The 23356-nt window shown below is 51.5% G+C and overlaps 1 pseudogene; it reads right to left on the minus strand.

Moving 5' to 3' along the window:
* Positions 1 to 23356, minus strand: part of LOC147092829 (cathepsin F-like) — a 43286-nt pseudogene that overhangs the window by 13725 nt on the left and 6205 nt on the right.

A 23356-nucleotide genomic window follows, 5' to 3' on the forward strand; every position in this document is an offset into this window, starting at 1 on the left:
AAGATCGGGCACATAGCTAAGGTATGCCGGTCAGGAGCAACGCACAACAATAAGGAGTCACCACAAAAATTGTACGGGAAGGTGCAAGAGGTGACTAAGAAGAGTCTGAGGGAACAGAAGTCGGTCTCACACTCCAAATGCAAAAGACTGGACAGTCTGAGAATTCACAACGTGAGCAATGAAGCTGACCGACAAACTATCTGGATAACGCTACAGATTGCAAAGGTCCAAGTAAAAATGGAAGTGGACACTGGATCGGCGTTGACGGTCATGAATAAGCATGACTATAAAAAAAATTTCAAGCATATTCCACTACGGGATACGGAACTAGTACTACAGACATACACGGGGCACAAAGTATTCCCCATCGGAAAGATAGAAGTCAAGGTGAGATACAAGGATAAAGATCATCACCGGTTGGACCTGTATGTATTGCCTGAGGGAGGACCACCACTTCTGGGACGGGAGTGGATCCGAAAAATAAAGTTGGACTGGCAGTCACTAAACACCATGACGGTGGATTCCGGAAAAGAGGATGTCAAACCTGAACGGTTGTCCAGAATATTGGACGAAGCTAAGGAGGTATTCCAGCAAGGACTGGGAACACTGCGAGGAATTAAAGCAAAGGTTAAGATTGCAGAAAATGCAAGCCCAAAGTTTTTTAAGGCCAGATCGGTACCTTACGCAATACGACCAGCTGTGGAGGCAGAACTGGAAGAACTTGAACGATCAGGGGTTCTGTCAAAAGTGGACTGGAGTGAGTGGGCCACGCCCATTGTTCCCGTCATGAAGTCCTCACCAAGTAATAAGCCAGGGGGACCGGGGAAGGTCCGTATCTGCGGAGATTTCAAGATCACTGTGAATCCGGTGCTTCACACGGTACAATACCCGCTTCCGCGGATTGAAGATATTTTTGCTTCGTTGGCTGGAGGGAAGCATTTCACGAAAATAGATCTGGCTCAAGCATATCTACAGATGGAGGTCGAGGAAGAGTCACGCCAGTACCTCACCATCAACACTCACAGAGGCTTGTATCGCTACAATAGACTGATCTTTGGGGTAGCTTCGGCGCCAGCAATTTGGCAGAGGGCCATGGAACAGGTGTTACAAGGAATTCCAAGCACGCAGTGCTACTTAGATGACATTTTAATTACGGAAAAAGATGAGGAAGAACACCTCACGAATTTGAAACTGGTACTCACCAGGTTGAAGGAGTATGGCCTTCGGGTTAATCGCAAGAAGTGTGAGTTCTTCCAAAAACGGATCTCATACTGCGGTCATGTCATTGACCGAGAGGGACTGCATAAGTCACCTGAAAAGATAGAAGCGGTCGTGAAGGCCCCCGCTCCAGGAAACGTATCACAGTTAAAATCATTCTTGGGGTTGATTAATTACTATCACAAGTTTCTGCCAAATTTATCCATGGTGCTGCATCCGCTGAATGACCTGTTGCGGAAAGAAACACCATGGAAGTGGAGTGAAGAATGCAAAAAGGCTTTTCGCAGAAGCAAGGAGTTGATTACCTCTGAAGAAGTGTTGGCTCATTTCAACCCAGCATTACCCCTTCGTCTAGCTTGCGATGCTTCCCCGTACGGAATTGGGGCAGTACTCTCGCACAGGCTACCAAATGGCTCGGAAAGACCAGTGGCTTTCGCGTCCCGATCATTGACACCCGCGGAGCGAAATTACGCCCAAATAGATAGGGAGGCCCTCAGTCTTGTGTGGGGCGTGAAGAAATTCAACCATTACCTACAATGTAAAAAGTTCACATTGCTGACAGACCACCAGCCGTTGGTGTCCATATTCAACCCAAATAAGGCCGTTTCCACCATGACAGCACAAAGGTTACAAAGGTGGTCCGTGTTACTTGGGGCACACCAATACGAAATTGAGTACAAAAGGTCTAAACAGCATGGAAATGCTGATGGGTTGTCCCGCTTGCCATTGCCGATGGTAGAAGAAGCGAGTATAGGGGACCCAGTAGAGTTGTTCCACTCATCCATAGTGGAGTGTCTACCGATAACAAACTCAATGATTGAGAATGAGACAAGGAATGACCCGACTCTTTCACGAGTCTATGATGTAACGGTGGAGGGACGGCCAGCACAGAGCGAACCAACACTGCAAACATTTGCACAGAGGAAAGAACAACTGTCAGTGTGTCGAGGAACCCTGATGTGTGGATCTAGAGTGGTGGTTCCACCCAAACTCCAAAAGAAAGTGCTAAAGGAGCTGCACGAAGGACATCTGGGTGGAGTAAAGATGAAGAACCTAGCAAGAGCGTTTGTGTGGTGGCCAGGCATTGATGGAGACATAGAGGAGATCACAAAGAACTGCCTAGGATGTCAGAGGGTTCAGAACGCGCCACCCCAGGCTCCTCTGCATCCATGGGAGTGGCCCTCATCGCCTTGGCAAAGAGTACACATTGACTTTGCTGGTCCATTTATGGACTCGATGTTTCTAATAGCGGTGGATGCCCACTCCAAGTGGCCGGAAGTAATTAAGATGACCACCACCACGACGGAAAAAACCATCGCAGTGTTAAGGACTATGTTTGCTCGGAATGGCCTGCCGGAACAGATCTGTTCTGATAATGGACCACAATTTGTGTCCGAAGAATTCAAGAAGTTCTTAAAGAGCAATGGGGTTAAACATTACACGTCAGCCCCATACCATCCCGCCTCCAATGGATTGGCTGAAAGGTTTGTCCAGACCTTCAAGAAGGCCGTAAAGGCCATGAGTAATGAAAACATAAGTCTACAACATAAGGTGGATAGCTTTTTGTTGGCATACCGAAATGCAACACATGCGGTCACAAATCAAACTCCCGCAATGATGTTTTGTAATAGACGCCTAAGATGCCGGCTGGATTTACTAAAACCAAACGTCAGAAGAGACGTAGAGAACCGGCAATTCCAGGGCATGAACGACAGGGTCACTAGATCTTTCCAGATCGGTCAACGAGTTTTGGCCCGGGACTACCGTACTGAGAAATGGCAGCCTGGAACTATTGGGAAAAGGCTGGGGCCGTTGATGTACACCGTGGACATTGGAGACAATATAATAAGGCGTCATGTTGACCAAATCATAGGGTCCGCCACAAATGGGCAACCGACTTCACCACTTTCTCCGGGTAAGGTTGAGACTGAGATACCCAGAACACCTACTTCCGATTTAGTGATACTGGAGTCAGCTGAACCTGACACGGCTTTTCAAGCCGAATCGAACTTGCCAGAAGCACCTCATAGCCCGCCTGAAATGACGACACCACTGCGGCGTTATCCGGACAGAATCCGGAAACCCCCAGAAAGACTGAATCTATGAACTGTCTTACATAAACCTGTATATATGTTAGAATGTATGTTCACTATGGACTTAGTATGTTGAAAGCTAAAAAGGGAGGATTGTAGTGTATGTACCCGTCTACCTTTAAGGAAACTATTGTATGTAACCGTTCACCTTTAAGAGAACTACTTTAGGGGTGGCACTACTTGTTGGCTTCTGTATACTGTAATACCGATAGTGGCCACACCAGTATATAAGTGTTGTGGCAGGATTGCTGGGGCAGATTCGCCCTGACCTTCGAATAGTAAAGACCTGTTTGTTTGTTACTTCTGAAGTCTGTGTATTTATTAACTGCACAACCCACAGACTTTACAGCAGAGGCAAAAGCTGAAGTGATGGAGGAAATAGAAGACAATAGAGAAGAAGCAGAAGATGATGACTCATCTGAACCATTATCACCCCTACCAGGTCACGCAGGTGGTCCCTCCGAACTGAGCCAAATCAGTCTGGAAGTAGAAAAACTTCCCAAGGTACTCGAGCCTTTAGAAGTCAGCAATGCTGGTTCTGAAGTTACGAAAGTTCAAGCTGTTAAGTCCAGTGAAGGACTATTAGATGAGTTACCCCAGCAACGAGAACCTACTACACTACCGAAAACTACTACACCACCGAGGCGTTATCCGGACCGAGTCAGGAAGCCTCCTCAGAGACTGAATCTGTGAACTGTTTTTACATGAAGTTGTGTATATATGTTGTTATGTTATGTTTAATGGAGAATATATACTGTTAAGCTAAAAAGGGAGGATTGTGGTGTATGTAACCGTTCCACCTTTAAGAGAACTATTTTAAGAGTTGCACTACTTTATCTTGGCTGCTGTATACTGTAATACCGGTGGTGACCACACCGGTATATAAGTGCTGTGTAATGATTTATTGGGCAGTTCCGCCCTGACCTTCGACTAGTAAAGACCTGTTAAAATTTACTCTTGTGGTCTGTGTAGTAATTCTCACTATAACGCACAGACTTAACAGATAGCAGCCCCTAATTTGGCAGCAATTGTCAACAGAATCGTTACTCTCACTCATAGTGATTGCAAGAAAACTGGTGTGAGATATGGGACAATAAAGTAGAGGCGGTGTCTGAGGCTACATCTGTACCTGCCCTGGGAGTGTTTGATGGGACAGTGTAGAGGCAGCTTTACTCTGTATCTAACCCCGTGCTGTACCTGCCCTGGGAGTGTTTGATGGGACAGTGTAGAGGGAGCTTTACTCTGTATCTAACCCGTGCTGTACCTGCGCTGAGAGTGTTTGGTGGGACAGTGTAGAGGGAGCTTTACTCTGTATCTAATCCATGTTGGGCCAGCCCTGGGAGTGTTTGACAGGACAGTATAGAGGGAGCTTTACTCTGTATCTAACCCGTGCTGGACCAGCCCTGGGAGTGTTTGACAGGACAGTGCAGAGAGAGCTTTACTCTGTATCTAACCCGTGCTGTAACTGCCCTGGGAGTGTTTTATGGGACAGTGTAGAGGGAACTTTACTCTGTATCTAACCCGTGCTGGACCAGCCCTGGGAGTGTTTGACAGGACAGTGTAGAGGGAGCTTTACTCTGTATCTAACCCGTGCTGTACCTGCTCTGGGAGTGTTTGATGGGACAGTGTAGAGGGAGCTTTACTCTGTATCTAACCCGTGCTGTACCTGCCCTGGGAGTGTTTGATGGGACAGTGTAGAGGGAGCTTTACTCTGTATCTAACCCGTGCTGTACCTGCCCTGGGAGTGTTTGATGGGACAGTGTAGAGGGAGCTTTACTCTGTATCTAACCCATGTTGGACCTGCCCTGGGAGTGTTTGACAGGACAGTGTAGAGGGAGATTTACTCTGTATCTAACCCGTGTTGGACCTGCCCTAGGAGTGTTTGATGGGACAGTGTAGAGGGAGCTTTACTCTGTATCTAACCCGTGATGTACCTGCCCTGGGAGTGTTTGATGGGACAGTGTAGAGGTAGAGGGAGATTTACTCTGTATCTAACCCGTGTTGGACCTGCCCTGGGAGTGTTTGATGAGGACAGTGTAGAGGGAGCTTTACTCTGTATCTAACCCGTGTCGGACCTGCCCTGGGAGTGCATGAATTATCACCAATCCCCATCTGACACTTCACCCCTGCGGGACTCCACAACTTGTTGGTATCTGGACCTACCCTATTACGGAGCAAGATATTCAGACTTTGATTGTGGGGCTTTACCTGATCTTTAAATTTAGCCACTGCTCCATGTTTCCGCCAATCAAACCTATCCGGAGCAGATAAGTTTGCTATGCGTCCGCTTTCTGCTGACCAGTAAGCCTCCTTTGGCCAGACTGAGTTGTTACCCATCTCTGGGTTGAAGTAAAAACCATCAAAATCTTCATCTGAAAAATAAACATCAATTATGAAACAGTTCAACTAACCTTCAGTCGGTTTATCGTGTGAACTAGAAGAAGGAGCGAGGCCCATAAATCTATGGTTGGAGAGAAGCAAAGCGAGGGATGGGAGGACTTCAGATATGCGGAGAGACTGGAGAAGCTGGGATCGTTCTCCTTCGAGCAGAGATGGTTAAAGAGGAGATTTAATGGAGGCGTTAAATCATGAGGGGTTTTGATAGAGTAAATAAGGAGAAACTGGCAGGTGGGTCGGTAACCCGAGGACACAGATTCAGATGCAGATGCAGTATAACGTGGATAAATGTGAAGTTATCCACTTCGTTAGGAAAAACAGAAAGGCAGAGTGTTATTGAAATGGTGATAGATTGGGAAATGTTGATGTACAAAGGGATCTGGGTGTTCTTGTACACCAGTCACTGAAAGCAAACATGCAGGTGCAGCAAGCAGTTCGGAAGGCAAATGGTATGTTGGCCTTCATTGCAAGAGGATTTGAGCACAGGAGCAAGGATGTCTTACTACAGTTATACAGGATCTTGGTGAGACCACACCTGGAGTACTGAACATAAGAACATAAGAACATAAGAAGCAGGAGCAGGCCATACGGCCCCTCGGGCCTGCTCCGCCATTCAATAGGATCATGGCTGATCCGAATCTAGACTCACGTCCACTTCCCTGCCCTCTCCCCGTAACCCCTAATTCCCTTATCAGCTAGGAAACTGTCTATCTCCATTTTAAATTTATTTAATGTTGCAGCTTCCACAGCTCTCTGGGGTAGCAAATTCCATAGATTTACTGCCCTCTGAGTGAAGAAGTTTCTCCTCATCTCAGTTTTGAAAGGGCAGCCCCTTATTCTAAGATTATGCCCCCTAGTTCTAGTCTCACCCATCAGTGGAAACATCCTCACCGCATCCACCCGATCAAGCCCCCTCACAATCTTATATGTTTCGATAAGATCGCCTCTCATTCTTCTGAACTCCAATGAGTAGAGTCCCAACCTACTCAACCTTTCCTCATAAGTCAACCCCTTCATCTCCAGAATCAACCGAGTGAACCTTCTCTGAACCGCCTCGAGAGCAAGTATATCTTTTCTTAAATATGGAAACCAAAACTGCACGCAGTATTCCAGGTGTGGCCTCAACAATACTCTGTATAACTGCAGCAAGACTTCCCTGTTGTTATACTCCATCCCCCTTGCAATAAAAGCCAAGATTCCATTGGCCTTCCTGATCACCTGCTGCACCTGCATACTAACCTTCTGTGTTTCATGCACCAGGACCCCCAGATCCCTTTGTACTGTAGCACTTTGCAGTTTCTCTCCATTTAGATAACAACTTGCTCTTTGATTTTTTCTGCCAAAGTGCATAACCTCACACTTTCCAACATTATATTGCATCTGCCAAATCTCTGCCCACTCACTTAGCCTGTCTATGTCCTTATGCAGGTTTTTTATGTCCTCCTCACTCACTGCTTTCCCTCCCATCTTTGTATCGTCGGCAAACTTGGATATGTTGCACTCGGTCCCTTCCTCCAAATCGTTAATATAGATTGTAAAGAGTTGGGGTCCCAGCACTGACCCCTGCGGAACACCACTGGTTACTGATTGCCAGCCCGAGAACGAACCATTTATCCCAACTCTTTGTTTTCTGTTAGATAGCCAATCTTCCACCCATGCCAGTATATTACACCCAATCCCGTGATTTTTTATCTTGATCAGTAATCTTTTGTGTGGAACCTTGTCAAATGCCTTTTGGAAGTCCAAATACACTGCATCCACTGGTTCCCCTTTATCCACCCTGTATGTTACGTCCTCAAAGAATTCGAGCAAATTTGTCAAACATGACTTCCCCTTCATAAAACCATGCTGACTCTGTCCTATTAAATTATGTTTATCCAAATGCTCTGTTACTGTTTCCTTAATAATGGACTCCAACATTTTGCCAACCACAGATGTTAGGCTAACTGGTCTATAGTTTCCGGCTTTTTGTCTACTTCCCTTCTTAAATAAGGGTGTTACATTAGCAGTTTTCCAGTCTGCCGGGACCTTTGCTGAGTCCAGGGAGTTTTGGAAAATAATCACCAATGCATCCACAATCCCTACCGCCACTTCTCTCAAGACCCTAGGATGTAGGCCATCAGGTCCGGGGGATTTATCCGCCTTAAGTCCCATTATTTTACCGAGTACCATCTCCTTAGTGATTTTAATCGTGTTTAGCTCCTCCCCCCCCCCATTGCCCTGTTTGTCCAGTGTTGGGATATTTTTAGTGTCCTCTACTGTAAAGACTGATACAAAATATTTGTTCAGCGTCTTTGCCATCTCCATGTTCCCCACCACTAGTTTCCCGGTCCCATCCTCTAAGGGACCAATGTTCAGTTTAGCCACCCTTTTTCTTTTTATATAGCTGTAGAAACTCTTGCTATCTGTTTTTATATTTTTTGCTAGTTTACTTTCATAATCTATCTTCCTTTTCTTAATTAATCTTTTAGTTATTGTTTGCTGGCTTTTAAATGCTTCCCAATCTTCTATCCTCCCACTAGATTTGGCCACTTTATATGCCCTTGTTTTCAGTCGGATACTATCCTTTATTACTTTACTAAGCCACGGATGGCTGTCTTTTCTTTTACTCCCCTTTTTCCTCAGTGGAATATATTTATCTTGAAAGATGTGAAATATCTCCTTGAATGTAGACCACTGCTCTTGTACCGTCTTACACTTTAATCTGTTTTTCCAGTCCACTTTAGTCAATTCTACTCTCAAACCTTCATAGGCTCCTTTATTTAAGCTCAGTATGCTGGTTTGAGATCCAACTCTCTCACCCTCAAACTGAATTTGGAATTCAACCATATTATGATCACTCATTCCAAGGGGATCCTTTACTAGGACATTTTTTTATTAATCCTGTCTCATTACACAGGACCAGATCTAAGATTGCCTGCCCCCTGGTTGGTTCAGTTACATACTGCTTAAGGAACCCATCCCTAATACACTCTATGAGCTCTTCCTCAAGGCTGCCATGCCCAATTTGATTAGTCCAGTCAATATGACAGTTAAAATCCCCCATGATTATAGCTGTTCCCTTATTACAAGCCCCAACTATTTCCTGATTTATACACCGACCAACAGAGTTGCAACTGTTAGAAGGCCTATAGACTACGCCCACTAGTGACTTTTTCCCCTTATTATTCCTTATCTCCACCCAAACTGTTTCACTATCCTGATCCTTTGACCCAATATCATTTCTGACTATTGCAGTGATTCCAGTCTTGATTAACATAGCAACCCCACCTCCCTTTCCTTCCTGTCTGTCCTTCCTAATTGTCAAATACCCTTGTATGTTTAGTTCCCAGTCATGATCATCTTGCAGCCATGTTTCCGGAATGGCCACCAGATCATACCCATGTGTAGTTATTTGTACCGTCAACTCGTTTATTTTGTTAGGAATGCTGCGTGCATTCAGATAAAGAACTTTCAAATATGTTTTCTGACAATTTATTCCTGCTTTTACCCCCTTTACTACTTTACCATTATACATTCTGTCCCTTCCTGACATGCTCTGGTTTTTAATTCCCCCACTGCTACCTTGCTCTATTGCCTTCTCCGCTGTCATTTTTATTTTTCGCTCTCTTAAAACCTCCCCCCCACTAATTAGTTTAAAGCCCTCTCTACAGCCCTAGTTATTCGATTTGCCAGGACTCTAGTCCCAGCACTGGCCAAGTGAAGTCTGTCCCAACGGAACAGCTCTCTCTTGTCCCAGTACTGATGCCAGTGTCCCAAGAAGCAAAACCCATTTCTCCCACACCAGTCTTTGAGCCACGCATTTAACGCTCTAATTTTATTTACCCTAGCCAAATTTGCACGTGGCTCAGGTAGTAATCCAGAGATTATTACCCTTGTGGTTCTGCTTTTAAATTTGGCCCCTAGCTGCTCAAACTCCCTCAGCAGAACCTCTTTCCTTGTCCTAGCTATGTCGTTGGTACCAACATGGACCACGGCAACTGGATCCTCCCCCTCCCACTCCAAGTTTCTCTCCAGCCCAGAAGAGATGTCCTTAACCCTGGCACCGGGCAGGCAACACAGCCTTCGGGACTCTCGCTCTCGTCTGCAAAGAACCCTATCTATCCCCCTAACGATACTATCCCCTACCACTACAACATTTCTTTTAACTCCCCCCACTTGAATGGCCCCCCACTCCACGGTGCTGTGGCCAGGTTGCTCATCCTCCCTGCAGTCCCCGTTCCCATCCTCACAGGGAGTAAGAGCCTCAAACCTGTTGGACAAGAGCAAGGGCTGCGGCTCCTCCAACACTACCTCCTGGATCCCCGTACCTGCCTCACTTCTAGTCACACCATCCTGACCCTGGCCACGGACTACATCTGAATTAATTAATCTAATTGGTGTGACTACCTCCTGAAACACAGAGTCCAGGTAACTCTCCCCCTCCCTGATGTGTCGCAGTGTTTGAAGCTCGGACTCCAGCTCTTCAACATGGAGCTGGAATTCCTCGAGCAGCCAACACTTACTGCAAATGTGATCACCGTGAGCATCAATGGTGTCCACCAGCTCCCACATATTGCAGCAGTAACACATCACCTGCTCTCCCATTCTATGTAATTAATTAAATGCAGTTTTGGTCTCCTTACCTAAGAAAGGATATACTTGCCATAGAGGGAGTGCAGCGAAGGTTCACCAGACTGATTCCTGGGATGGCAGGACTGTCGTATGAGGAGAGATTGGGTCGACTGGGCCTGTATTCACTAGAGTTTAGAAGAATGAGAGGGGATCTCATTGAAACGTATAAAATTCTGACAGGGCTAGACAGACTGGATGCAGGGAGGATGTTTCCCCTGGCTGGGGGTTCTAGAATGAGGGGTCACAGTCTCAGGATACCGGGTAGGACATTTAGGACTGAGATGAGGAGAAATTTCATCACTCAGAGGGTGGTGAACCTGTGGAATTCTCTACCACAGAAGGCTGTGGAGGCCAAGTCACTGAATATATTTAAGAAGGAGATGGATAGATTTCTAGACGCAAAAGGCATCAAGGGGTATGGGGAGAGAGCGGGAATATGGTATTGAGATAGAGGATCAGCCATGATCATATTGAATGGCGGAGCAGGTTCGAAGGGCCGAATGGCCTCCTCCTGCTCCTAGTTTTCCTAAGATAATTGGCGAAAGAATCAGAGGGGAGATGAGAAGAAATTTTTATGCAGCGAGTTGTTGTGATCTGGAACGTGCTGCCTGAAAGGGCGGTGGAAGCAGATTCAATAGTAACTTTCAAAAGGGGAATTGGATAAATGCTTGAAGAAGTTTATTTTCAGGCTGTGGGGAAGAGCAGTGCAGGGGTGGGGTGGTGCAGGGGGAGGAGTGAGACTAATTGGATAGCTCTTTCAAAGAGCACGATGGACTCCTTCTGCACTGTGAGATTCAAGCTTGGGTCTCCAACACTTGTAGATTGTCGGAGGAAATGAAGACTGAGGCACGGTGGCATAGTGGTTAGCACTGTTGCCTCACAGCGCCAGAGACCCGGGTTCGAATCTGGCCTCGGGTGACTGTCTGTGTGGAGTTTGCACATTCTCCCCGTGTTTGCGTAGGTTTCCTCCGGGTGCTCCGGTTTCCTCCCACAGTCCAAAGATGTGTGGGTTAGGTTGATTGGCTATGATAAATTGACCCTTAGTGTTAGGGGGATTAAATACATGGGGTGGTTACGGGGATAGAGTGGGATATGTGTCAGTGCAGGCTCGATGGGCCGAAATGGCCTCTATCTGCACTGTGGGGTTTCTGTGATTCTGTGGATTATCACAGGATTGGAGAACAGGGGAATGGGTGTCGGAGAAGAAGAGATGGTGAGGACCAAGAGAGAAATGCTCAGAGGTACAATGGCAATGGTGGTACTGACATAAGGAAGAGAGAGGGGGGAAGAGAAGACAGTGAGAGAGAGAAGACAGAGGGAGTGACAGGGAGAATAGAGGAAAAATTGAGAGAGGGCAGAGAAAGAGAGAGAGAGAAAGAAACAAAGATTGAGAGAGAGAGAGAAGCAGACAGACAGAGAGATAACTAGATAAAGAGAGACATAAAGGGAAAAAGAGAGACATAAATGAGAGAGAGACTGAGGTAGAGGGAGAGATATACAGTAACAGAAATCAAGATGGGAAAGAGAGAGTGTGAAGGAGAGAGACAGAAAGAAACTGTGGGTGACTGATAAAGAGTGAGGGAGAGAGACAGAGAAAGAGAGACACCAATGGGTCTCCCAATGGAAACTACTTGAGCTGTCCTGTTCCGATGAGAAGGATGCCAGACAGGTCAGGCTGCCCAAGAGGGGCTCCATGCCCTCTCCCGGACACTTGCAGAGGGAAGAGAAATTATCTCGCTTTGGGCTGGTGGAGACTCAACTTCACAAAGGGAATCTGGACAAGTGAGACTCCGGCATCTACAAGGCACAAGTCAGGAGTGTGATGGAATGCTTTCCACTTACCTGGGTGAGTGCAGCTCCAACAACACTCAAGAAGCTCGACACCATCCAGGACAAAGCAGCCCGCTTGATCGGCACCCCATCCCCCACCTTAAACATTCACTCCCTCCACCACTGGCGCACCGTGGCTGCAGTGTGTACCATCTACAAGATGCCAAGGCTTCTTCGGCAGCACCTCCCAAACCCGCGACCTCTTCCACCTAGAAGGACAAGGGCAGCAGGTACACGGGAGCACCAGCACCTCCCAAGTTCCCCTCCAAGCCACACACTATCCTGACTTGGAAATATATCAGCCGATCCTTCATCGTCGCTGGATCACAATCCTGGAACTCCCTCCCTAACAGCACCTTCACCACACGGACTGCAGCGGTTCAAGAAGGCGGCTCACCACCACCTTCTCAAGGGCCAACTAAGAACATAAGAAATAGGAGCAGGAGTCGGCCCTTCGAGCCTGCTGCACCATTCAATGAGATCATGGCTGATCTTCTGCCTCAACTCCATTCACCGGCCCTATCGCCATATCCCTTGATGCCCTTACTAGTCAGAAATCTATCGACTTCTGTTTTGAATATACCCTGTGGCGACGCGCCACCATTGGACATAATCCGCTCACGGCGGCACGGACAGTTTACGCAGGCGCACTGCCGGCAGCAGCCACCCCCAGCCGGGGGCCCTTTCCCCCGGCAACTTGTTTCCCACAGGGACAGGCTGCCGGGAGCATTTCCTGTCTGGGGAGTATTTAAGTGGTTGCGAGGGCTTTTCAAGCTCTCTCTTTGCCATGATGTAGATTAAAGCAGTTGTGTTTCACCAACTCTGGTCTCGGCTCCCACGTTTGCCGCGGTATCTCAACACTGGTGACCCCGACGCTCAGGACGAATCCTAAGCTAGCATGGCGGATACAAACGCAGTCACGGTTAAACTACTGGACTTTTGGGAGAACCTGGCCGAGGCCTGGTTCGTTCAAGTCGAGTCCAGATTCCGGCTGAGAAGCATTACAGTCGACGCCACGAAGTACGACTACCTCGTCGCCTCACTCACCTACGCCACAGTTCCCAAGGTTTGGGCAGCGCTGCAGGATCCACCAGTGGAAGGCAAGTACGAACATCTGAAGGCCGCGCTTCTTAAAAAATTTCAGGCGCCCTCTTACCAGCGCAACTGCCAACTCCTCGACCGCCCAGGCCTTGGTGACGCTTCACCGTCGGATCTGCTTTCCCACATGCTGTCCCTCTCGGATGACAAAAACCCCGGCGCCCTCTTTCGCACGCTTTTCATTCGGCAGCTCCCCGCCAGCATCCACCCGCTCATTGTGGAGTCTGGCTCCACGGACCTGAATGAGATAGCCGAAAAGGCCGACCGGCTGCTCTCCGCGCAGACTGCCCGCGACGTCGCGCCCGAACTCACGGCAACGACCACGCGGTCTCCCCGGCCCACTAGGCCCGACCATCCTTCCACTCCAGGTCACTGCTACTACCACACCCGTTTTGGCACTAGGGCCCAACGCTGCACGCCACCGTGCACTTTCAAACCCCCCCCCACACCGGCCCCCACGATGGCCGCGGGGCAAAAGGGGCCCCTACTGTATGTCACCGACGACAGCACCAACCGCCGATTCCTGTGCGACACAGGAGCCCAGCACAGCATCACCCCCGCCTCCGCCCTCGAAATCCAACGCGGCGCACGGGGTATCACGCTGGCCGCAGCCAATGGCTCTGACATCTGCACATACGGCACCCGCATGGTCACGCTCGACCTCGCAGGCCGCCGCTACCGCTGGGAGTTCCTCACAGCCAAGGTCCCCTGCCCACTCCTCGGCGCCGACTTCCTACGCGCCCACGGCCTCCTTGTCGACATTCCGAGGCACCGCCTCGTCGACATCAACACTATGGCCCCCATCCCTGGCGCATTCACCCCGGCCCGTTCGGCCAGCCTGACGACCTACTGCCTTGCCAGAGCCACGGACGACTACTCGGCACTTCTAGCCGAGTTTCCCGCCCTCACCAACCCGACCTTTTCGGCCAAAGCCGCCAAACACGGTGTGGAGCACTATATCCCCACCACCGGCCCCCCGGTCTCTGCCCATGCCCGCAGACTCAACCCGGCCAAGCTGGAAATCGCGCGGGCCGAGTTCACCACCATGGAGCAACTCAGCATCATCCGCCGCTCCAGCAGCCCTTGGGCCTCGCCCCTCCACATCGCCCCCAAGCCCGGCGGAGGCTGGCGCCCCTGCGGGGACTACCGCCGCCTCAACGACGCCACCACCCCCGACCGATACCCGGTGCCGCACATCCAGGACTTCTCGGCCCGACTGGCCGGACGAACCGTCTTTTCCAAGGTCGATCTGGTGCGCGGTTACCACCAAGTCCCCATACACCCCGCGGACATCCCCAAAACGGCCGTCATCACCCCATTCGGCCTGTTCGAGTTCCTGAGAATGCCCTTCGGCCTCAAGAATGCAGCCCAGGCTTTCCAGCGCCTTATGGACTCAGTCCTCCGGGACCTGAACTTCCTATTCGTCTATCTAGACGACATTCTCGTGGCCAGCTCCTCCCAACAGGAACACCTCGAACACCTTCGCATCCTGTTCGGGCGCCTAGCCCAACACGGGCTCATCCTCAGCCCGGCGAAGTGCCAATTCGGCCTAGCCGAGATCGATTTTCTCGGCCACCAAATCACCCCTGCTGGGGCCATCCCCCTGCCCAACAAGGTGCAGGCCGTCCAGCAATTCCCCCGCCCCAAAACCATCAAGGGCCTCCAGGAGTTCCTCGGGATGGTGAACTTCTACAACAGGTTCATCCCCAGAGCAGCAGCCCTCATGAAGCCCCTATACGGCTCCCTCCGAGGTAAATCCGGCAAGATGGCCGTAGCCTGGACCACTGACACGTCAGCCGCCTTCGACGCCACCAAAAACGCGCTCGCCGACGCCACCCTGCTCGCGCACCTGAGGGCCGATGCCCGGGTCGCGCTCACCACCGACGCCTCCGACCACGCGGTCGGAGCTGTGTCCGAGCAGTGGGTTAATGGCGCGTGGCAGCCACTTGCCTTCTACAGCCGCCAACTGCGCCCCCCGGAGGTCAAATACTCTGCTTTCGACCGCGAGCTCCTCGCGCTCCACCTGTCGGTCCGCCATTTCAGGTTCCTCCTGGAGGGCCGTCCCTTTACTGCGTACGTGGACCACAAGCCGCTCACATACGCGATGGCCAAGCACACCGAACCCTGGTCCGCTAGGCAGCAACGCCAGCTCGCGGCTGTGTCCGAGTTTACCACGGACATCCAGCACGTCTCCGGTAGAGACAACGTTGTCGCCGACTGCCTTTCCCGTCCCGCCATCTGCACGAATCACCTCGCGGTCGACTACGCGCAACTAACAGCGGCCCAGCTCACGGACCCAGACCTCCTCTCGGCGGCTACCAGCCTGCCAGGGCTACGCCTAGCCAAGGTCGTGCACGGGCCCGAAGCCACGGCAGTCACTTGCGACGTCTCACTCGGCCAACCCAGGCCGGTCGTCCCTGCAACCTGGCGCCGCCGCATCTTCGACGTGCTCCACGGGCTCTCCCATCCGGGTTCCCGCGCATCCGTCAAACTCCTCTCCCAGCGCTTCGTCTGGCACGGCCTCAGCAAAGATGTTCGGACTTGGGCCACCTCCTGCCTCGCCTGCCAACGGGCTAAGGTACAGCTGCACACAAAAGCACCCCTGGGAGACTTCGAGGTACCCAGCCGCCGCTTCGACCATGTACACGTCGACATCGTCGGTCCTCTGCCGCCATTGCAAGGCCAAACTTATCTCCTCACGATGGTCGACCGCTACACACGCTGGCCTGAGGCAGTGCTGCTGACCTCCACCACCACAGCCGACATCGCCAGGGCGTTCGTTAACACCTGGGTCGCGAGGTTCGGCGTACCGGCCGACATAACCTCCGACAGAGGCGCCCAGTTCACCTCCGAACTCTGGACGGCCACAGCATGCAACCTCGGGGTGACGCTCCACCGAACCACGGTGTACCACCCGCAGGCCAACGGGCTTTGTGAACGCTTCCACAGGTCACTCAAGGCCTCACTCCGCGCCGGCCTGCAGGACAGTACCTGGACTGACCGCCTACTGTGGGTGCTACTAGGCCTACGCACCGCGGTCAAGGAAGACCTCCAGTCCTCAGCAGCGGAGTTAGTTTACGGACAACCGCTGCGCGTACCAGGCAAATTCCCCCCGGAGGCTACCACGCCTTGGTCGGCCGAACAGCAGCGGCTCAACTCTTTCTCTTCCGCTCAACAGTTCGCCCCACTTCCGGTCAACCGACACGGCGAACTCGCACCTCACGTCCCGCCAAACTTACAGCAGGCACGCTTCGTCTTCGTGCGACACGACGTGCACCGCGGACCCCTGCGACCCCCGTACGACGGGCCGTACGAGGTACTACAAACCGGGGACAAGGTCTTCAAGCTGCGACTCGGCAACAGGGTCGAAACAGTCTCCATCGACCGGCTCAAACCAGCACACACAGAACCAGGGGAACAGGTCCCCGTGGCCTGACCTCCAACTAGAGGCCGTCCCGCCAGCAAGCCAGCACAGCCGGCGGCGAACCGCCCGGCCCCACCAACTAGACCAGCGACCACTCAGAGCCGCTCTGGCAGAACCATTAGACCACCGTCACGACTCGTCCACTCCTCCTAAGCGGATTCTGGGGGGAGCTCTGTGGCGACACGCCACCATTGGACATAATCCGCTCACGGCGGCACAGACAGTTTACGCAGGCGCACTGCCGGCAGCAGCCGCCCCCAGCCGGGGGCCCTTTCCTCCGGCAACTTGTTTCCCACAGGGACAGGCTGCCGGGAGCACTTCCTGTCTGGGGAGTATTTAAGTGGTTGCGCGGGCTTTTCAAGCTCTCTTTTTGCCATGATGTAGATTAAAGCAGTTGTGTTTCACCAACTCTGGTCTCGACTCCCACGTTTGCCGCGGTATCTCAACAACCCAATGATTGAGCCTCCACAGCCCTCTGGGGTAGGGAATTCCAAAGATTCACCACCCTCTGTGTGAAGAAATTTCTTCTCATCTCAGTCCTGAATGGCCTACCCTTTATCCTGAGGCTGTGGCCCCTGGTTCTAGGCTCCCCAGCCAAGGGAAACATTCTCCCAGCATCCACACTATCAAGCCCTGTAATAATTTTGTATGCTTCAATGAGATCCCCTCTCATTCTTCTGAATTCAAGAGAATACAGGCCTAGTTTACTCAATCTCTTCTCATACGACAGTCCCGCCATCCCAGGAACCAGTCTGGTGAACCTTCGTTGCACTCCCTCTATGGCAAGTGATGTAAGAAAACTACGAGGCACTTGGTCTAAGCGTTAAACAAAGCTTTAATCAACTATTTTACAACATGGAGGTCTAGTTGTGTCCTTCACTAGTTCCTGTTAAGAATGTCCTGCGCAAGCTGGGCCCGTGCCCGAGTATTTATACTCTCCCTGGACAGCGTCACCCGTAGGCCGCTCAGTATCATTTCATAAGTCTTTCTTTCATGAATAACTGATTCATGTCAACAAGTATATCCTTCCTTAGGTAAGGAGACCAAAATTGTACACAGTACTCCAGGTGTGGTCTCACCAGGGCCCTGTATAGGGATGGGCAATAAATGCTGGGCCTTGCCAGCGATGCCCACATCCCACGAACGAATAAAAAAAAAAGATTGCGTCACTGCCGGCTGCGAGCGGCTGGATGGTTCTTCGTGCTTGACCCGGCATTGAAGGGAAGACGCCACCAACCGTTTCTGCTGGCCTCGTTCCTGCTACCTGGCAAGGACCACGGGCGACTGTCCCTTCAGGGCCTGTGCAGACGCTGAGCTGCGCCATCTACTGCAAGGGGCTCCTGCGGCTACCGTGCAGCTTAGGGCTGGGGTCAGCTGTGGGGACATTGATGGCCAGCTGGGCGTGAAGCATGGCTGCATCTCCTTGCAGCTATACTGCAATTGACCTGTGGGGATGGCAATGTGGAGCGCCAACAACAGCACCCTGCATTTATACAGCGCCTTTAACGTAGTAAAACGTCCCAAGGCATTTCACCGGAGCAATTATCAAAGAAAAATTTGACACTGAGCCACATGGGAGATATTAGGACAGGCGACCAAAAGCTTGGTCAAAGAGGTCGGTTTTAAGGAGCATCTTAAAGGAGGAGAGAGAGGCGGAGAGGTTTAGGGAGGGAATTCCAGAGCTTGGGGCCCAGGCAGCTGAATGGTGGAGCGATTAAAATGGGGGTGTGCGCAAGAGAATTGGAGGATGTAATGATCAGTAACATGTCATTCTAGAATGGTACACTAGGTGGAGCTGTATGCTTAGTAGGGGGCTACCCACAAGGCAGTAGTCAAGATGGATGCCTGTACACTAGTCCACATGGCTGAATAAATGACTAGCTCAAGCTAGCTGTTCATAATGAAAACATCTATTTATTTATGAACATAACAGAGGAGCACAGAGATCTCGGAGGGTTGTGGGGCGTCCTTGGGATAGGGAGGGGGGCGAGGGCCATGGAGGGATTTGAAAACAAGGATGAGAATTTTTAAATCGAGGCGTTGCCGGACTGGGAGCCAGTGTAGGTCGGCGAGCACAGGGGGCAACGGGTGAACAGGACTCGGTGCGAATTAGGACACGGGGCAGCAGAGTTTCGGATGACCTCAAGTTTACAGAGGGTGGAAAGTGGTATACTTCCTTGAGAGCCCCTCATGTCCGAGTCATCTTCAGCAGGTATCTAACAATGAGTTGGGAAGTGGAACGCTCTGTCACTCGCCGACAGAATCATGCCAGCTCCTAAGGTTCTTTTTCCCATCCCTTTTGTCTGCCACGTTGTACTGAAGGTTACACTGGAGAATTGAATGCTATTAGCACTTGCTTCAGCGGGGACTTGCACCTGCTCTTGATGGCTTCGATACAATTTACAACTGTCCCACACTCAGCCCCTTGCTGCTGTGGCACAGTGGGTATCTCTCTCGCCTTTGACTGAGAAGGTTGTGGATTCAAGCTCCACTCCAGAGACTTGAGCCCCATAATCCAGGCCGACACTCCCAGTGCAGTACTGAGGGAGCGCCGCACTGTCGGCGAGGCAGTACTGAGGGAGCGCCGCACTGTCGGAGGGGCAGTACTGAGGGAGCGCCGCACTGTCGGAGAGGCAGTACTGAGGGAGCGCCGCATTGTCGGAGGGGCAGTACTGAGGGAGCGCCGCACTGTCGGAGAGGCAGTACTGAGGGAGCGCCGCATTGTCGGAGGGGCAGTACTGAGGGAGTGCCGCACTGTCAGAGAGGCAGTACTGAGGGAGTGCCGCACTGTCAGAGGTGCAGTACTGAGTGAGCACCGCACTGTCAGTGGGGCAGTACTGAGGGAGCGCCGCACTGTTGGAGGGGCAGTACTGAAGGAGCGCTGCACTGTTGGAGGGGCATTACTGAGGGAGCGCCGCACTGTCGGAGGGGCAGTACTGAGGGAGCGCCGCATTGTCGGAGAGGCATTACTGAGGGAGCGCTGCACTGTCGGAGGGGCAGTACTGAGGGAGCGCCGCACTGTCGGAAAGGCAGTACTGAGGGAGCGCTGCACTGTCGGAGGGGCAGTACTGAGGGATCGCCGCACTGTCGGAGGGGCAGTACTGAGGGAGCGCCGCACTGTCGGAGAGGCAGTACTGAGGGAGCACATCACTGTCGGTGGGGCAGTGCTGAGGGAGCACCGCACTGTCGGTGGGGCAGTACTGAGGGAGCGCCGCACTGTCAGAGAGGCAGTACTAAGGGAGCACCGCACTGTCGGAGTTGCAGTACTGAGGAAGCGCCGCACTGTCGGAGAGGCAGTACTGAGGGAGCGCTGCACTGTCAGAGGGGCAGTACTGAGGGATCGCCGCACTGTCGGAGGGGCAGTATTGAGGGAGCGCCGCACTGTCGGAGAGGCAGTACTGAGGGAGCACCGCACTGTCAGAGGGGCAGTACTGAGGGAGCGCTGCACTGTCGGAGGGGCAGTACCGAGGGAGCGCCGCACTGTCGGAGGGGCAGTACTGAGGGAGCGCCGCACTGTCAGAGGGGCAGTACTGAGGGAGAGCCGCACTGTCGGAGGGGCAGTACTGAGGGAGCGTCGCACTATCGGAGGGGCAGTACTGAGGGAGAGCCGCACTCTCAGAGGGGCAGTACTGAGGGAGAGCCGCACTGTCGGAGGGGCAGTACTGAGGGAGCGCCGCAGTGTCGGAGATGCCGTCTTTCGGATGAGATGTTAAACCGAGGCCCCGTCTGCCCACTCAGGTGGGCGTAAAAGATCCCACGCCCACTATTTTGAAAGAAGAGCAGGGGAGTTCTCCCCGGTGTCCTGGGGCCAATATTTATCCCTCAATCAACATCTAAAAACTGATGATCTGGTCATTATCACATCGCTGTTTGTGGGAGTTTGCTGTGTACAAACTGCCTGCCGCGTTTCCCACTTTACAACAGTGACCACACTTCAAAAATACTTCATTGGCTGTAAAGCGCTTTGGGACGTCCTGAGGTCATGAAAGGCGCTGTAGAAATGCGAGGCTATCTTTCTTGTACAGGAAGCCGTGTCTGATTTTATCTTCTTCTCACACTGCGCTATCTGTACTCTCCTCTCCTGAAGGTGAAGAGTTCAGACTGTGGGGTGTCGCAAGTGACCCTCCTTCAAGTGGGTCCCCTACCTTTGCCGGAACTCTGTTTTATGCCTAAAGCAATCACGGTGCCAGAGATACAAGATTAAATGGAAGAGATTTAGAACTGAGGGCAGGAGAACTTCTTCATACTCGGAGAGTATGTGAGGCAGTGGAATTCACTCCCGGGGTTAGTGGGTGAGGCAGAAACTGTCAATATTCAAGATTTGATCGGAGAAGGGATGAAGGGATGTGGGAACAGGACGGGTAAATGTGATTGAGACGATCGCACTAGAGAGGGTACAGAGGAGATTTACAAGGATGTTGCCAGCACTGGGGAATTTTAGTTATGAGGAAAGATTGGACAGGCTGGGGTTGTTTTCTTTGGAACAGAGGAGGCTGAGGGGAGATTTAATTGAGGTGTATAAAATTATGAGGGGCTGAGATAGAGTGGAGAGGAAGGACCTATTTCCCTTAGCAGAGAGGGTCAATAACCAGGGGGCAGAGATTTAAAGTAATTGGTAGAAGGATTAGAGGGGAGTTGAGGGGAAATTTCTTCACCCAGAGGGTGGTGGGGGTCTGGAACTCACTGCCTGAAAGGGTGGGAGAGGCAGAACCGCTCATCACATTTAAAAAGTACTTGGATACGCACTTGAAGTGTCGTAACCTACAAGGCTACGGACCAAGAGCTGGAAAGTGGGATTAGGCTGGAGAGCTCTTTGTCGGCCGGCACGGACAAGAGGGGCCGAATGGCCTCCTTCTGTGCCGTAAATTTCTACGATTCTATGATTTGCTTTGGTGGATGGTAAACACCAACATGGGCTGGTTGGGCTGAATCTGTATCTCTCAATGTGTATCTATGAATACATATATATATATAATATATATTTTTATCTTCATTAGTGATAACAAAGACAAGAATTTGACTCCCATCCATAGAGTCATAGGGAGAGAAATTCAGTATCGCCACGTTTGGGGCGTTATACTTGAGCGGGCGTGAAATTTAACGCCCGGCGCAAATTATCGCCACCTACTGCTAAATTGACCTGCTTCGCCCCAGGAGGTGCTTGGAGCGCTAAAACAGGCGCTGCACGACTGTCTTAAGGCGCTAAGCCAGAGAAGTGAGGCATTACCACCGAGGGCTGGCGCAGCGCAGGTGCGGCCAGTTAGCGATTGCACGCAGACACGCTGGCGCCGGTCAGCTCTTAAAGGGGAGGTTCGATCTTGGATTGCAGCCACACCCTGCGCATCGGAGCCCTGATTCTCGGCCTGGACAGACCTGCTGCCACATTCTAACGCCTAGGACCATGGAGAGGGCCAGGGAGCGAGCGCAGCGGTTCAGTGAGGGGGCCCTGCAGGTTCTGGTTGGCGCAGTGGAGTGCAGGCGATCTATCCTGTTTCCGGACAGTGGCAGGAGGCCGCTGCCCACCGACTACCGCAAAGCTTGGAGAGAGGTGGCTCACAGAGTGACCTCCAGCAGCATGGTGCCTAGGACCCCTGTGCAATGCAGGAAGAAGTTCAACGACCTCACTCGGGTCGTCAGGGTGAGTACCCTTTTCAGTATCCTCTCCATCCCTGCATGTGGACCTCACTTTATGGCCAAAGGGTCCTGAAAGCCCCAATGGCCAGCCCTCATCCAACACCTATGGGCCTTTCATGAAACTCACACGCACATTCAGCACTTTACACACTGTAAGGGCTATTCGACCATGGGAGGCAGTGCAGCCAAGATCAGGGCTTCACAATGTAAGGGCTATTCGACCATGGGAGGCAGTGCAGACAAGATCAGGGCTTCACACTGTACTCAGAGCCTGTCCTTTCTCTTGCAGGGCAAGCTGGCCCATAACAGGAGGCAGCAGCAACGGACCGGGGGAGGCCGGCCTCACCTTTAAGACCTCAACGATCTGGAGCAGCGAGTCCAGCGGATTATTGCAGGCCGGATGATTGGCCACTGGAGATGCCGACCCCGTTCTGGACAGCAATGGTAAGGTCATCACCTTTTTGACCTCTCTCCTTCCACTTGTGCCTCACACCAGCATCCTTTGCCACTTTCGAACCAATACAGTGCATTGCAGCACTCATGCCTCCCTCGCTGCTGCCCTGTCCTCACGCTAAAGCAACTCTTCGGATAACCCAAAGCCTATGAAGGCCAGTATGAATGTAAAGAGCAGACATGGCCAATGTCAATAAAATAATTTGTTTATTTTGAAAAATGTGCTTCCTTCCAACATGACAAAGCAATGGCACCAGAAAGCTTAACTAACAAACTAACACATAAGTGACTCGCACACCCAGGAGACTATCCAAAACATTACTAACATTCAGACCAACTGACTCGCACACCCGGGAGACTATCCAAAACATTACTAACATTCAGACCAGCATCCACGGCCTTGATTTCTAGACGTCTCAGCAGCACCTTCTACTCTTTCCCCTTTGATGGTGATCTACTTCTCTTGCGAGAACGGCCCCTTCCCTCCCTGCAGTTCCTCCGTAATGGGACCCCAGTGGCTGCATGAAGGCTGGGGGACACCTGCTGACTGTCCAAAAGCGCAGATGCCCCTGAGGGACGGCCTGGACGGACTCTG

The sequence above is a fragment of the Somniosus microcephalus genome, unplaced genomic scaffold, assembly GCF_052327205.1.
Source record: "Somniosus microcephalus isolate GS21.2 unplaced genomic scaffold, FLI_Smic_1.0 unresolved_chr2, whole genome shotgun sequence".
Lineage (NCBI taxonomy): Eukaryota > Metazoa > Chordata > Chondrichthyes > Squaliformes > Somniosidae > Somniosus > Somniosus microcephalus.